The sequence below is a fragment of the Phoenix dactylifera genome, chromosome 5, assembly GCF_009389715.1.
Source record: "Phoenix dactylifera cultivar Barhee BC4 chromosome 5, palm_55x_up_171113_PBpolish2nd_filt_p, whole genome shotgun sequence".
In the NCBI taxonomy this organism is placed as follows: Eukaryota; Viridiplantae; Streptophyta; class Magnoliopsida; order Arecales; family Arecaceae; genus Phoenix; species Phoenix dactylifera.
In genome coordinates this window covers 1,487,117-1,504,832 of record NC_052396.1, presented here as the reverse complement: position 1 = coordinate 1,504,832, position 17,716 = coordinate 1,487,117, and the positions used below count along the sequence as shown (strand labels likewise).

The window sequence follows — 17,716 nt, the reverse complement described above, 5'->3', positions numbered from 1 at the left end:
TTTACATGAATACCCTCCCCAATAACAACTTTTATATAAATATTTTTAAAAATTTATATTTATATCTACATCTTTGTAAAACATTTATTTGCTATTCTATTTTTTTTTAATTCTTATTTTTGTATATATATACCCACATCATCTAACGCCGTTAAAAAAATAACAGTTTTAAATTAAACTAACTAAAATACTCTTCGTGGGTAGATGTGTAAAAAAAAAAATATAAGACGACTGCGATGAAAAAAATAATTTCAAAATTTTATTTTATTTTTAGTAAAATAAATATGGTTTTTGTTAACGGTGTTAGAAGGACCGTTATATTAGGAGTATTTGTACGAAAACAGTATTTTATGAAAGTACATAAATAAATATAAATTATAAAAAAATATCAATGTAAATTTAAATTTTTTTTAAAATATTCATGCTAAAAAAACCCCTTAAATATATAGATATAAAGATATAGATATATAAGAAATTACAAATATATATATATATATATATATATATTTATGCTCGAATTATTTGATTTATTTTTTGAACTATCAGGGAAATTTGTTTGGAAAGTCTCGACTCCGTTGGGACATGCAAGGGGAAGGAGGTTGCAACGCCGACCAGAGGGGATGCTCAAGACACGGAGAGGCTGCCTCTGCGAATCATTATCGCGGAGATCTTATAGGCGCTGGATACATGCCGGGGTCCACTAAATGGACGGCAGAGATTTTCCATCGCAGGTAGGCGATCGAGGATCACCGTCCAGCACCCACGAGGGATCGCACCTATTTAGATCAACAAACAAACGGCCAATTGGAACCAACAAAAGGGAAATAAAAAACAGACCCCGGGATCAAAACGGGAGCAAATGGAGGAAACCCTCTCTTCCTCTCTCTCTCTCTCTCTCCATCGGTGAAACGTCTCCGATCGATCGCGTGGGAGAGGACCGAACCCTAACTTTAGGTCTTTGATTCAGGCCTCTTGACCTTATTTTTTTTTTTGTTTTTTTTGTTTTTTATTTTTTTCTGATGAATGATTTGGTGAAATCCTTCTTGCTTGATTGATCGTGGATTTAGGTCGGGTCCACGCGAATGGACGTGGACTGCCGAGGTATTGTTTTCTTCCTTTTCTCTATTTTTTGTCTCTTTTCTTTTTGTTATTCCGAAGAATTTTGGGTCCTATGGTGATCGCCATTCTCTTCTTAACCAACCCTGGAAGAAAAGGGCTTCTTTGATGCTTTGCTTTTGCTTGTTAGAAATAGGAATTTTATCTGTTTTACTAATCGACAAGTATACTGAGGATATGTTTTTTGATATAACACTTTCAAATTATGGACTGAATTGGACTTCCTGTAGTTGTTTTTTGCCGGATTCAATGATAAAGGTTCGGTCTTTAGGTATTCTATATGTTAAAGCTGGAATTTTAGATCCATAGCTCAAATGCTTTTACTTTTTGGGATTCTGTCATTTAACTCCAGGATCCAATGTAGCTTAAGTTGCACATTTTAAGTTCTAGTTCGATCAGGCGAAACTTCTTTGAGCAAAATTTTGGACTTCATGATGACTGAAATAGCAAGAGCTATATCTAGAAAGTTATGGGGACTCAAGGTCAATTCTCATTTACTAATAACGTCTTCAACCGCCAACGACATTGAGTCATGCTTAAAACATGCAGCACTTTTAGGATAATACAAAATCGTAGATTTTCTACCTTGTTTCGATCTTTCCTTGCATCAAGCTTGTCCTTGAGCTTGTCTAGGATCCTGAACAGTCCCATTGGATTCTAACACCAACAGAAGGTTTTTATCCCTAGTGGCATTCTTTTGTGATGAAACCAAATGATAAGCTTTATAACCGTCTTGATCATATTTTGACCTTTCACTATGGAAAAATGCTGAATCTTGTGAGCAAAGACCATGGTAACAGATAGAAGAAGTATCTTTCCAAGCATGTTCAGTCCCATTCGCACCATTGAACTCAGTCATGTGCGTTCCAACTTTGTCATGTATGCGGTCTCATTCCATGCTTCGATAATCAGCGGATGGAGCAATGAAGCAATCTAAATTTGGACATACAATAAAGAATGTAAAAATCCATAAATAACTTGTGTGAGGAATGCCTTTTATTTTGCTAGCATGGTCATAGCTAGCTGAGACTGGCATTTATATCTGAACCATCGATAGTCATAGGAGGATATGGAAAATGAGTGAATGGAAAATTTATTATGATGATTGAAAACAATACAATCAGTGGAGATATCTTGAAGATCTAGCTGGATGCTATCCTCAGAAAGTTGAAGTGCACTAGCTGACACTACTTTGGCTGGTTTATACCAGAAACATTAATAGAACTAATTACCCATTAGCTCAAGAGGGCTGAAGGGAGCAAACTTTTTGCTTAGCTTGCATGCAACTCGATTCTGTCATATCATTTACTATCCAGAACATGAAATTTCTCATGCTTACACCAAGATTTACCTGGTCTCTGAATTTGTCTTCATAATCTACATTACAACATTAGCAAGGGTGCATGTATCATATAACATGCTTGTGATAATTGTGGCCCATCACAGATCTGCGCTGTGCCAATCAAGATGCCAGGGGACCATTTCAAAGAATACAGTCGATATTGTTCCATGCTAGCTGGCACATGCTGCTACCAAACTACATGCATGATACAAGATGCTGAGCATTGTACCATATGTGCATCTTGCTGGTGCAGACCCGTGTATTGTATTATGCTAGTTTGACCTTATGCTACAGAGGGAATAAACTCACTGCCTTTTCAATTCACACTTCTGTGTGTCTCTTTGCTGCAATAGTGCTTTTACATATATACTGATCCTTACATCTAGAATGCTTTAGAATAACTTTTCTCTAAACCTGTTGGTGACCCACGTAACATTTCAAGGAAGGGGGAACTACCATTTTCTGCTTGACCACCCACCTCTTGGCCATTTCCTCTTTTCAGACTTCCACTTTGCAACCACTAGCACTATCCTTTCCTTTGTCAAGATTAATGAACTCTAGCTTCTCCAATGTCCTCTCCTCCTTTGATTGTGAACTCTCTACCTCTAGCAAAACTTCTAGCAAGGATGGTAGCGACAAAGAGTGGGACCTTGAAGGTTCACTTGCTGTCCTGCTCGATATGATATTCCGCTTTGCTTCTTCTTGGAGCATAGGAGTTTACGTGAATGCTTGTTTTCTAAAGATGCCATTTTGTCTTAACAATGGCAATTATGAGCTTCACTTCATCTTTTGTTAACCTCCATGTCCCTCAAATTTTCACTTTGTTGCCACCTATCTGATCACCATTATTTCGTTGACTTATCTATCCCCTCCAGTATCTTACTCTCCTCAAAGCTAATTGTTTGAGTGCTTTGTATTTGCTATTTCATTTGAAATGATGTGTCATTTCTTGGTATTTAGTTTGCCTTAGATGATGGAGAACCCAATTTAAGGTTGGTTGGTCATGCTTCAACCGTGCTTAAGAAGCTGATATAGGCACCATGCATGAAGTTCAACAATACAATCTATCACTAGAGCTTGAACCATGTATTAGCTGTGAGTGATTTTCATGATTGAACAAACTATAGAGATACATAAATCTATTTGCCTGCATTCCATAGGGGACATGTGCACTAAGTCTATCCGGCCACCTGTATTTCCTTAGCCGTGCTTGTGCACTCTTCAATTTTTTTCCTTTTGCATATAATAACATTGTTGAAACCATTGCAGAACCTATTTTATACCATTATGCCCTAGGGGTGCAAATGGGTCGAGTCAGACCGGGTCATGAGTGACCCCGGCCCAATCCGGTTCTTTGTTCGGGTTCTAATTTTGGACCCATACCCAATCCAATAAAAGATCAGGTCGGATTGGGTCCACGACTACAAGTTTTGACCTAACGGGTCATTCGGATCCGGTCGGGTCCATGTATAAACCCGGATCCAACCCAAAAAATTCGAGTTCGATTCGGGTTCAGGACGGGTCGAGTCTATTTGTTCGGGTCCGGTTCATCAAAGGTGAGAACAATTCACACGGTTACGATCAACTGGATAACCAAATGGAGCAGTTTTAAAAATTCTAATATTGATAAAATCCACATAAAAATATAAACTCAAAGAGAAGATAATTGTCTAAGTACGCCACCACAATGTCTCAAGATAAATACAATCTGTTGTCAGTCACACTATCATATAAAGATAACATCATATTAGGGTACTCAAAATTTCAATACAAAACAAAAATTCAATAGCCTACATTCAGTAGCTTGAAGCAGGAGCTTCACAAGTTCAAAAATTGCCTCTCTTGAAATAAAGGTATAGATATAAGAATTTAGTACAATATGAATATATGATCTACATAAACAACACGTGCTTTTCCTTCTTTTTTTCCTTGCTCGTCACTGTTTGATTCTGCTAAACAATCTGTAACTATTCTCGATATGAATTCAAGAACTGTTCAGTCCCTTGAGCAATATAATACAAACATGGAGGATTGGAGAGCCTCTTTGACATTCGGATTCGCTTTACACATTGAGATATATTAGCACCAAAACTTCAATTCTCTCATCAGGCAAGATTCCAATCACACAAGGATCAAAATCAAGTAATTGATTAGAATTTTATTAGACAGAAAAAAACTTCATAAAAGATCATTCAGCAGTGAGTACATTCATGTAGTGATGCCATAGAACTTTTGAACTTGTTTGGTTTGCATGGTTGCACCCCTGCAGGCTGCGGCCCGCGAGCCCAATAATTTTACAAGTTCGAGTCGGGTCGGTCGGGTCAGGGCGGGGCGGGTTGTAGGATTGAAAACCTAAAATTACCCAAATTTCAAATGGATCGGGTCGGGTCTGAATTTAGTAAACCCAGATCCGATCCAAAAAATGGAACTAGTCCAATTTTAGAACCCGACCCGGCCCCACGGGTCCTCCAAAATGGGTTGGTTCAGGTCTAAATGGGTTAGGTTGGGTTACGGGTCAACCCCGACCCATTTGCAGCCTTATTATGCCCAAATCTGATCATACTTCTTCTAGCCCTTCAGTTCAAAAAAATTGTTTACGTAACGTGTCATTTAATTGAATACCATATATGTGGAATATTCATGATAATAAATTATCTTTTCCCTCAAGGAAATGAACCTCTTGCAGTTGAGGCTGTTTTTCTTATAAAGGGTACTCAATTAAGATAAGGTTCAACAGTTTGGAAGATGATTTGTTTTATGATGTATTCTTTTTGATTGATTACCATAACTAAATCCCAATAACACCTTTTAACCTTATTATTAATATTGGCACCTGAAGGTCAGACATTACTAGATGATGATTTCAAGTAGATGTACATACTCTCCTTTAAGATCATGTTGGACCAACTTGCAAGGCTTCATCGATTTCCCTATGCTTTTTTTATCTGAGATCTGCATTTTGAAATAGGAAATGTTGGAGACACATATAGGAAGTTTATTACTCTTTACCAAGTTGATAACATGCACAAACTTACCAACACTTTTACAAAACCTATATATGTCAATAAGGAAACCAAGCATACACCATTTAGTTCTATTCTCGTCAAATAAAAATTAAAATCTCTAATTTTCTAAGAGACATTATTCAAATATGATAACCAATAAATGGGAAATTTTGTACCATCTGTAGAGCCTCTTGATTTAGTCCATAATCTTGCCATCAATTTTGTGCTCGCAGGCAATTCCTTTTTACCATATTACAACCTCATCGGCAATTAAGTAGTACGACCAATTTAAACCTCTCTTAAGAGAAATCTTGAGTGCCCATATCTAGCATTAAATTCTTAACATTTTATAGAAATTTATATGCAAATGTCATCCTGATAAATATTTTACTGATTGAGGTATTGTAAATGTGGTTTGAGTTTGTTGATTAGGCTTGTGAGAGTTCATCATTGATCTCAACGAAGTGGTGTCTCTCAATCTTAATCAGAAGCACCACTACTCAATTAAAGTAATAGGATTAGCTCAAACACATTTAATCCTAATGGTTTAATGGACTTTATACTGGTTTATTATGTAATCTTAGAACCTTGTTGGAATCTACAATGACCATTGACTCCGAATTACGTGGCAAATGCCCTTCCCTAACTTATTTTCCTCTTCATAAGAGATAGTAAGCAAAAAAATAAAAGAGATTTGTCACTTGCAATGAATGTGCATGGCCTATTATTACTCTTCTGGCATAGATTCAACTTACTTCCCCTGTCATGCTAATTTGAGATCTTGTGCATTTGCTCATTGATGTGGTTCTGTTAGCATTTTAACTTACTTGTTATCATACATACCTCACTAGAAATAGTTCAATATTGTGTACTGGAATAGTTTGACTAATGAAATATTCTGTGGCTTGTCTTGCACTGTTTGTTGCTTAAATTGGTGCCATTTTCTTTAGGATTAAAATGTCAACTTCATTGTTTTCAGTTGATAATTAAATTATATTTATGTGAAAAATGTTTGTGCTCTTCTGTGTTCATATTTTATATATCCTGTGCATGGCATGCTCAGTTTTAGAAGCTATGTAATTACCAATTTACTATGTTTGTGTTGTGATCTTCGTAACTGTTTCAACGTATTTTGCAGCACCCAGATACTCGGGAGGTGTAATTCTAATGACATGATTACCAAGGAAACCAGATCTTGCAACGCGATTGGAGGGACATTTATTCAAGGATGCTGCTTCAAAGGTTTTAGTGTTCTTCTATTTGAATACCTTTAATATGAATAGCATTAGGTAACGTGCAATGCACTTGCTTTGATTGGATGGAAAAAACAATATAAAGTGGACCTTGTCCATTCAAAAGTATCTTAAAGTCCAGCATGATGCTTGACTCTTGTGGTGTTGTACTTCTGCATGAGAGTTCTAATGAGGTTATTATAAAGCTCAATATGAGGGCCTTAAGAGTCCAGCATACACATGCTGGACTCCAGGGTTTTCCCATTATATAGTAGTAAATGTCAAGAGATTAAGTGAAAAGTTTTTTAGGAGAATCCTTTGGAGTCCATGATGGGAGGGGAAAGAAACAGGCAGTGATTATTTTATGAAAAAGGTTTGAGCGATGAGCCTTATATATTATTCCAACCAAGCAGTTTTCTTTTCTTATTTACGTAACGGTGTGTGAAGAAATAAGTGTTCATGATATATAACTAACATTTTGTTTCTACTCAATACTTAATCAATGCTCAGATTATTGCCTTAATAAATGAATGCAATTTCTTCCCTTATTGCTTTTTTGTGGATTGAATGTTGTTTATATTTGTAAGCTTGGTTTAAGAGTAACTTGCATTTGCTATCTGTTTCTCTATTTTTTCCCCGGTGCTCATGTGCTGAAGAGGCTAGCAATGATACTTTTATTTCTTTTCGGCTGTTTCTTTTGAATATCTGTGGCTACTGGAGGTGTTTATGTCATTCCATCTGCATTCACTTTCTTAGCTGGTCTCTATACCATGCATGTGTTTTTGCAATCAGGGAAACTGTATGAGTATGGCGATGGGGACGAGTGAGCAGCACTTACAGGCTATATTAGACAATATTCCTAACAGTAATCAGCCATTGACCCATCATATATCATCTTCCTCGGCCGTTAGTACTATGATGCCAACACCTGGTATGCCCCATGGTGGAAGCACAAACTCGGGAGTTTCTGTTTCTGCTGACAGTTCCATGATTCCTACAGCTGGTGTTGGTATTGGCGGCACGAACCACAGTCAACATGGGAACCTTACTACCGATTGCAAATGGATCAGCTGGCTTAAAACACAATCCTTTGCTGAATTCCTGTCAATGGTAATTCTAGTTTTGCACATCTTTACCACATCATTTTGGTGTAATTTCTATCTTAGTCTAGTGGTGACTGTTCTGATTGTGCAGCGCCGAGTCTCAATGTGTACCAGCCTGCCAATGCTGCTGTTGGGTCTGGTGGTGGAAATAGTATACTATCATTGATTGGCATAGCAGAACAATCAAATCATCTGATTCCAACTCCAGATTTTAACAATTCAGTACGACTTATGAGTTCTGATTATTCAAATGGAGGTGCATTTTCTAGAATCCAGTCTACTACTATCTCAAACCAACAGAGACAAAAACAGTATATTGTGAGTCAAAATAGCCATGCACTGCATAGTCCTGGAGGCCAAATAGGAACTGGAATGGGTTTCAACATTCAGCACAAGCCTTCTCTTTATAGATTTCCAAATGTGGTCATGGTTGGTGGGTTAGGGTCTGGGACTAACATGCAACTGGTGAATGGTTCTGCAGCATCTGAGGGGTACCAAAGTACTGCTTCTTAATGGTAGCTCTACACAGCAGCATTTTGATCAGCAACTTCAGCAACCAATGATATCAAGTAAACTCTTCCTCCTTTCCCATGTCCTTACCCTCGCACATGTTTGCATGTGTGCTTTTTACGTGGGGGCTTCCTAGTTGCTTGTTGGTCTTCTTCTGTGCTTCATCCACATGCATGTTATTTTTTTGTCATTGTTGGTGTTATTTATTTTATCAATATTCTTCTTTTACAGCATCATCATCTCAACAGATGCTACCTATGACAGGTGGATATACATCAGTTTCAGAAAACATGTTTGGCACTGCATCGTCTGCCGGCTCTACTATAAGTGACCAAAATATGAACCCCACAGTCTTGCATTCTAAACTGAAGACAAACAGTGCACTGCTAGCTCAACATGCAAATTTGCAATCAATGCAACAGACTGCACAAATAAAACCTCAAATATCTTATCATTCACAGAAGATGAATTTGCAGTCACCTTTATCAAGTTGTGAACATAAAATGCCATCACAACATCAAATACAAAGCTTTAAGCAACTTCAACTCCAACAACAGTCTGACCATCTTTATGCAAGGATTGCTCAAAAACCAGCAGCAACAACAGAGGCAACAGCACCGGCAACTTATTTCAAAGATTGATGGGTCAAAGCAGTCTTCTATGACTCCGAGTCTTGAACAACAGCTTATGCCAGTGCAAGGTCTTGATTACCATAATGAATCATTGCTCCCGCAAGCTGCTGAACAGTTCAATTTTTCAGAATTAAGTCAGTATTGTCAGAACACTTCTAATGGTGATTACTCTAGAGGTGCTGAATTGATTGCTCCTTTAGCTCAGGATTTCCATCCGTCCTTCTCACAGGGTTCAGAACTGCTGTTGCCTCCACATCAGCAGGCTACTGGATCTGAGAATGAGTTTAGTTACCTCTTTAGTGGACCACAATCTGATGCTCTCCAGCATGATAATTGGCAGCATCAACCAATACAGAAGCTTCAAATGCCAGATAAATCATCCTTTGGACAGCTCATTTTGGAGAATTTCACCAGGGAATAACAGAACAGGAGGAAGCTCAACAATCTTGTTTCTTTCCGGAGGGTTGTACAAATGGTCATGCTGCTGTTGTTACAAAAAGTGTTGCATTGTCAAAATCTTCAAGTGGGCCCTACTGTGGACCTGGAAGCAATACAAATGAACAAAATTATTACAACCAGCGGAGGTGGATTTTGCTTTTGCTCCATGCGCGTCGATGTTCGGCTCCAAAGGGAGCATGCCAGGAAGTCAACTGTAACAATAGTTCAGAAGCTATGGATTCATATGAGAACATGTAATAGTGAAAAATGCAATTACTCTCGCTGTTGCAAATCTAGAAAACTTTATCAGCATTACCGTGTTTGCCGTGCAGCAGATTGTCCTGTCTGTGTTCCTGTACGGAGTTTATAGCAGCCAAATGTAAGACCCATGATCTGTCCTCCATCTGATGCTGACTCATGGAGAACTTCTAATGAAGCAGGTGGAGATAGGGTGATGTGTAAGATGCATAGATTGCCCATTGAAACTTCTGAATGATTCACTATCTTTGTCAAAACGTGTGAAGGTGCATCACAATTCCCCCTCAGTTGTACCCAAGAGGGAAAATTCTCCGGTACCTGTCATCTTATGAATCATTCTCATGCTTTCAAGGAGGATCATCTTCAAGAGTGCCAACAAGCTGAGATAGCCATGACTGCTAAGTCTGAGGCCATTGAAGTGAAAGCCCAACTTATTCATAGGTTCTGGACGACAAAATTCTCCTATTTGTAGCAACACAATTGGTGATGGTTCAGTGAATGTGCATGTTGCAAGGCCCGATGCTGAAGGTCTTCTCCAAAATGGAGTTGATGGTTGTGCCAACCAGAAACAAATCTGGGCTGAGAAAGAGATTGACCAGGCTAAAGATGGAAGCTGAAAAGGGAAGCAAATGTCCCACCAACTGATTCTGGAGTTGGAAGTAAATCAGGGAAACCAAAGATAAAAGGTGTATCTTTGACTGAATTGTTCCACGTCCAGAGGCAGATAAGAGAACATATTTAGTCTGAGGAAATGGGTTGGCCAGGTTAGCTTATTTTATCAGATGTTCCATCTTTTCATTTATAATCACTATCAAATGTACGAGGGTCTTTCTCATGCTATTTTTAACTGGCAAAGTTAACCATCCTTGATCTATTCAGACACATCAGAAATGCATTGTCTGATTATTCAGGTTCCTTCGAAAAGCTGTTTGTTCTGGGGAATTTTTACTTTTGCAGATATGTTTAAAACGGATATAAATTTTCAGGTGCTCTGTGTGTGTGTCTCAGTGTGTGCGTGCGTGTGTTTTGAACCCAGTAAGGACCTAACCTTATTGATGATTTTAGATTGTTCAGCGTATGTGGATATTAGATGACCTAAGCTAGCATTTGTGAAACTCTAGTCAAACAGTTCAGTTAATGATGTTTTGAGCTGTGAAGTTGACAGCGTGTTCTATTATATTGTATCTAAGTCTTCAAAGTTCGAACTATAGCAAAGGATGGTTGTTGAACAGATTTATGGATGATTAACTAGCTTTAGAAGCATACTCAATTCATTTGGGGTTTGTTATCGCACAGAAATTAAACCTTGATGTGCCAGACTCACATAATCTAACAAATGTATCTTCACAGTTTGCTGCAATGGGAGATTCTCTGTGGAGGAGAGAGAGAGAGGTTGTGGGCAGTAAGCAACTTGTTAAATGTGGGATATTTGTAAAACTAAGGAATTGGGGTAGATATTTATGGATTAATGGGTTAACATTTTGAGTACGACACTGTTGGTAAATGCTCATGGAAGACTTGCTGGAGGAAGGCTTATATCCAGAGTTATGGGTTTTGTGCAACCTTAACCATGAGACACCTTAAGGGAAAGATGTATGTTGGTTGGTAACTATGCTTCTGTCTGTTTTCCAATTGTTTTAACATAACATATAGGTGAAAAGAAAAAGAGGGTATAGAGATGGGAGGCTGGTTTGCTCCATTCATACATCCGTATCTAGATATTGGTGTTGAAATTCTAATGGTGGGAAAGAGTTAGTCTTTGGAGCTACATTCTTGATCCAGGTATCTTATGCACATACCTGACATCCTTAATGAGGATAGGTTGCTTCTGACTGTAAAGTGCCTTTCTTGCTGAATACGGTAGGGAATTCTTGTTTTCATCACCTATATAAGTACAAGTTTAAGAATAATTGTTTTTACATGAGATCAGAGATTTGTAAGCTCGTGAACTGCAATTTATTCACCATATCGTATGGAATATTTAGCAGTTATTGACAGCAAAGATGTCTATTGGCTTATTGATTTTGGTAAGGTGGCTTTGTTATTTAAGATTGTTGGACAAAGTGCAACATAAGACACACCATGGCTGGAGGTGTTAGAAAAGGAGGGGAAGACATGTACCAAAAAAAAATGAAAAGGAGGGGATGACAAAAGAAGATTGAATAGTAGGAGTCAGAAGGGAGATGAAGTTGCTTCATTTTACTGGATTTGGTAACTGAATAGGAACTGATGGCAAAATAGGTTTATAATTCAGATCAGCAAAGACTTGTGGAGTTGTGGTTTTTATCTATGTTTTCTTAACCTGTAGGCATGTTTTTCTTGTGCTTCTTGTGTTGATGAAATCTGTAACTGCTGCTCCTCATGCTTCTAACCAGAGGAAATGACATAAATTTGGCAGATGTGAAGATGTACTCATGTATTGATTTACTATCCTTTTACCCTGAACTTTGTCTAGTTTTTCGATAATTACATTTTCCTTTTTTTCCCTTTTTGTTCACAGAGTAGAGCCCAAGGCTGAAAAGAATCAGCAATGGAACATTCAATGAGTGAAACTCATGTCAGTTGTGTGCAGTGGAAAAGCTCTCTTTTGGCCCCCCTCCCAATATATTGCACGCTGTGTGGTGCTCGCATTAAGAGGAATGCAATGTATTATACCATGGGAAGTGGCTACACTCGCATCACTTCTGTATCCCATGTTATAATGAGGCTCGTGGTGACACTGTTGAGGTAGATGGCACTGCATACTCAAAAGCCAGGCTTGAAAAGAAGAGAAATGATGAGGAAACTGAAGAATGGGTAAATCCGTACATTTTTATTGATGTTTTGCATGCAGTTGGGGCGTGCAGGGTGGGGGGGGGTGGGGCAATAAATTGCACATGCAATTACTTATTATTCTCTGTCCTTCATTGCAGTGGGTTCAATGTGATAAATGTGAAGCCTGGCAACATCAAATATGTGCTCTTTTTAACGGACGAAGAAATGATGGAGGACAAGCAGAATATACTTGCCCTAATTGTTACATAGAGGAGATAGAAAAAGGAGAACGCAAGCCTTTGCCACAAAATGCTGTTCTTGGTGCAATAGATTTGCCAAGAACTATTCTTAGTGATCACATAGAGCAACGACTTTTAGACGACTCAAGCAGGGAGAGGCAAGACAGAGCAAGGCATCTGGGAAAAACTTTTGATGAGGTTATTTGGATTTATGTGGCTTCATGATGACATTGATTTTATTTCCAAAGAAACCTGCTGTCAGACTTAATGTGCATGCTATTCTTATGTACAATATCTGAAACTAAATATGAATTTTCCATTGCAGTCTACCTTATCTTTTCTTGCATTTGAAACCCCCGTTCTGCTCCATTTCCTTTCTTTTATTATTTTAATAAAATATGTTAAAGAATTATCAAAGGATGCTCATCTATATTAAACGGACTCTAATTTTCCAAATTAAAACTTTGATCAAATATAAAATGATTTGTGTGTATCTATATAATAGCGAACTATATAGATTATCTGAATCGGCTGGACAATTAAAAAAAGATGAGCTATCTCACTTAGTTATTGAATTTGTCAAAGAAATTGCTAAATTTGTACTTGTTTTTCTCTGTTATTTTTTTTCTCCTCCTGTATGTTGTCCGTGAAACTCTCCCTTTTCTTTTAAAAAAAGGTCAATGTTTTCATGAACTTTCCACCAGATATAAGCTGCATATACTCCTCCTGACCGTAAACTGTTTTCTTAAGAACTTAGTGTAATAAGCAGGCCGAAAAATTGAAATTATCATCTCATTTTGTATGCTTAATAGTTAATACCTTTCAACGCTAACTACTTAGTTCTTCCACTTCTCACATTCTCTATCTATTTATAGTCATTTGGATGTACAATCATCGGGTCATTATTAACATTTCATTCTTGAAACATTAATTTCACTTTCAGAAATTGGGGAAAAAATATCATTCTATTGATCACCCCAAGACGGCCATTTTCTTTTTATGGATTGTTGTATTTATGGCCTTCAAAATCCCTTTTTCCTTATTTACACCTTGAAAAGTTAACCACACATAGATATCCCTTCAAAAGTTTGATTTTGAGATGTGCATATATGCTTCTTCAACAATTTAAATTTGCATTATTTGTCTCCACAGTTTCAAACTTGCATACATGCCTCTACAACAGAATGCCATCCTCCAAAAAAAGTAATGTTACTTTATACTTTATCCTTTTATCCCTAAGGGATTTCTGCATGCATATTTTCAAAAGGTGCTAAATTGGTAAAGTAGTCGATAGACAAGTTGATTAACTTTTAGACGCCCACCAAATTAACTCTAGAATGATGAAATTTTGCACAACATGACAGGAAGGTATATATGCAAATAAAGGATTTTTTTTAGGATATATGCAGAATTTCATCTCCCTATACCTCCACGCTTTTCCTTCCATGTTATATCTAATGAATAAATCCACAAACTGCATCTGACTGCTTTTATATGTTGGTTGGGTGTATGCATCAGTATTAGTTTCTGCATGACAGCCTTTATATTGCAGTATATTTAGCTGCTATTTAGAGAGGGATGCCATTTTGTGCTTCCAAACAGTACCAGATACTTTGAATGACTCTTTGGCAATTACTGCTGCAAGTAGAGTTGCTTTCTTCTTCTTTCTTTTGGTAGCAAACACATGCACATGCATATACATATGCATGCAATTCTGATATTTGAAGGCAAACAAGGGATTTCTCTTTTTAAGGGTATGCAAAAGCTCTTCTTCCTATGGCTCATGCTTTTCTTCCGTTTTGTAACTAATGAAGTATATCCTGGTTGGTCTGTGCATCAGTATTGTTTCCACATGACAGCCTTTATATTGCAGTATGTTTACCTGCTATTGAGAGAGGGAATTCCATTTTCTACTTTACAATGATTCTGGCAATTACTGCTGCAAGCAGACTTGCTTTCCTTGTTCTTCTTGCTTGTGTAGGCTTATCTTGCCTGGCAACCTCTATGTGTTAAATTTGCTTTATCCGTTTGCAACTGATATATTGTTAGTCTCATTGGTTATCTTATTTGTATTGGACTGCTTGCTTTGTTATAACTGTTAAAATTTCCATTATGTGCATTGCTTTGGCAAATGTTTGCGGTGATGAGAACAAAGCCCTGTTTGATCTCTTGTATACTGTTCCCTAATGTGTATCTGCTGTAATTTTGCTGCATCACCTAGATTGCTTCTACTTTTCAATTTATTGGTCTTGACTGAAGTTCCAATGCAAGATGTTTGTAATAATTTTAGTCAGCCACTGTCATATATATTGGTTGCTTCTATTTCAGGTACCTGGGCAGAAGGACTCGTGATTAGAGTTGTATCATCGGTTGACAAAAAATTGGAAGTAAAACAGCGTTTTTTAGAGATCTTTCAGGAAGAAAATTATCCAACAGAATTCCCATACAAATCTAAGGTGATTTTTTTCTTTTCCTTGCTCAAAAATTTGCCACTAGATAAATGCTGCTTCTTCCTTATAGCAAAGAATATTTGATGGACATGACTTGGATTTGTGGATATGTCAGGAAACTATTGGAATCTTATCATGGTGTACTTGTTGTTGTCCAGGTCATATTGTTGTGTTCAGAAGATGGAGGTGTAGAGGTATGCCTATTTGCATGTATGGTCCAAGAATTTGGGTTCGGAATGCCAGTTTCCTAATCAACGTCGTGTCTCAATCTCTCGTATCTGGGATTCTGTCAAAACTTCAGGCCTGAAATAAAACAGTGACTGGGGAAAGCTCTACGTACCTTTGTATATCATGAAATTCTGTACTTCAGGGCTTTACATGTCTACCTAGATGCTTTTTTATGTTTAGATCAAGGTACGCCATATCGTAGCGAACCGGATGGTACGGATGTGTACCGAACCGAATGGTACGGATTTTTCCTACCGTACCGCTTACTAAACTGATGCATGGTACAAGGCATACCAACACTTGGTATGCTGAATCAGCCTCCATACCGGATGGGTTTGGTACCAAGATGGCGTACCTTGGTTTAGATTATTTTAATGTTTGATCCACTATCATGATGTACATTGTGCATACATGCTGGGCTTTGTGGTTGTCTTTGTGCATGTGCAGATGCCTATGTAACTTTTCGCATAGTTAAACTGGTTTGGTTTCTCTTGTAGCGTACTGATGTGTGAGAAGTGTATGGATGTGCTCTTCATGTGCTTGTGCCACATGCTTGCTGCATGGATGCGTGTGCATATGTGCAACACATGCACGTGTGGCTGAATTTTTGGGTTTATAGGTTGCATGTGCATGTTGCTTATGTATGTGTTTTGTGGTTGCCTGGGTGAAACAACTTGTTCATGGTTCTATCAATTTATCATTAATGATCAACGTGTTTCGGGAGTAATGCATGTGGTGTGTGTGCATGTCTTTTTGCATCGTAATTAAACATGTTTTGCTTCTATTGGATTTATTGTGAGATATACATTTCTTTGGATTTAATTACGGTGTTGGTGTTTCATTTGTATCTTCTATAGATTGGATATCTCGAGTACTGCAAGAAGCGGGGTTTCACTAGTTGCTATATATGGGCTTGTCCTCTTTGAAGGGTGAAGACTATATCTTATATTGCCACCCTGAGATTCAGAAGACACCAAAATCTGACAAACTCCGTGAGTGGTGAGTCATAGCTTTTACTAATTAGCTGTATTTTGGAGCAAAAACATTGTTTTTTAGTATTGCATGCAAGGTTCGCCGTCTCAATACTGGACCTCTTATCAGTAACATGTTGGTATAGTGTCGGTATACTTGGTACGGGTGTCGGTTTGGTGTACCGACACTTGGTATGCCTTCCATACCGAGTCTTAATTCGGTGCCAGTATGGTTCAGTACACATAGTATGGGACTGTATGCATGGGTACGACGAACCTTGATTGCATGTACGATTAATTGATTAACTTGCACATGTGGATTGACAAAACAAATACTGCAGGTATTTATCAATGCTTCGGAAAGCTGCCAAGGAAAACATTGTTGTTGATCTCACTAATTTATATGATCAGTTCTTTGTAACTGCTGGCGAGTGTAAGACTAAGGTAACTGCTGCTCGTTTGCCATATTTCGATGGCGACTATTGGCCTGGTGCTGCAGAGGATATGATCAATCAACTTCGTCAAGAAGAGGATGGAAAAAGCAGCAGAAGAAAGGAAAGACTAAAATGACTATAACAAAAAGGGCATTAAAAGCTGCTGGTCAAGCTGATCTTTCTACCAATGCATCTAAAGATGCCCTTTTGATGCATAAAGTAATTTTTTTCTGTTATTTTGTCCATAAAATTGTTGGTTGTACCATTAAGAGAAGTGGAAACATGGTATATCATACCATACTGAACCGGCGGTACGGAGAGTACCGTACTATGCTGGTCCGGTATTGGTAGATGGTATAGAGGGCGTATCGACACTCGATATGTCAAACCGTCTCCCATACTTGACGTACCGATACAGTGGTAAGGTGGCACCGGTATGGGGTCCAGTTACGGAGACGGTATACCCTTGAGTGGAAATATCTTTGACATAGCTTTATAACTTGATCTTAAAGGTCCTGCATGCGAAGTGGGCAGTGACCTATGGTGCTGAGTTCACTGGATCAAGATAGACTGACTGGTGGCTTAGCAGTGGCCTTTCAACTTGCTTACCTGACTGAATTTTTTTTTATCTGTCACAGCTTGGTGAAACCATCTTTCCTATGAAGGAAGACTTTATCATGGTCCATTTGCAGCATGCATGCACGCATTGCTGTCTACTTATGGTGTCTGGAACACGCTGGGTTTGCAACCAATGCAAGAACTTCCAGCTTTGTGATAAGTAAGTCTTTTGCGAATCATCTCATTTTCTTGTGGAGTAATTTGTTATTTATCATTATCCTGTATAATCATGTTAGGCAGGCACATCAGCATGCAGTCAATACTCTGTCCTCAATAGACACTGCAAGAATGATTTGTTTAAAATATCAATACTACCAGATTGCCAGATGTGATGGACTAATAATATTATCTGACTGCCATGTCATTATCTTATAATAATTAGATGC

At 38.0% G+C, this 17,716-nt stretch overlaps 1 long non-coding RNA gene across 1 annotated transcript; it reads left to right on the top strand.

Annotated features, from left to right (window-relative positions):
* The first annotated feature begins 605 nt into the window (after positions 1 to 605).
* On the top strand, positions 606 to 6,594 carry LOC103703924. Its single transcript, XR_005511900.1, has 3 exons — positions 606 to 954; positions 1,068 to 1,101; positions 2,563 to 6,594. It is a non-coding gene; the product is annotated as an uncharacterized LOC103703924 (long non-coding RNA).
* Positions 6,595 to 17,716: the final 11,122 nt, after the last annotated feature.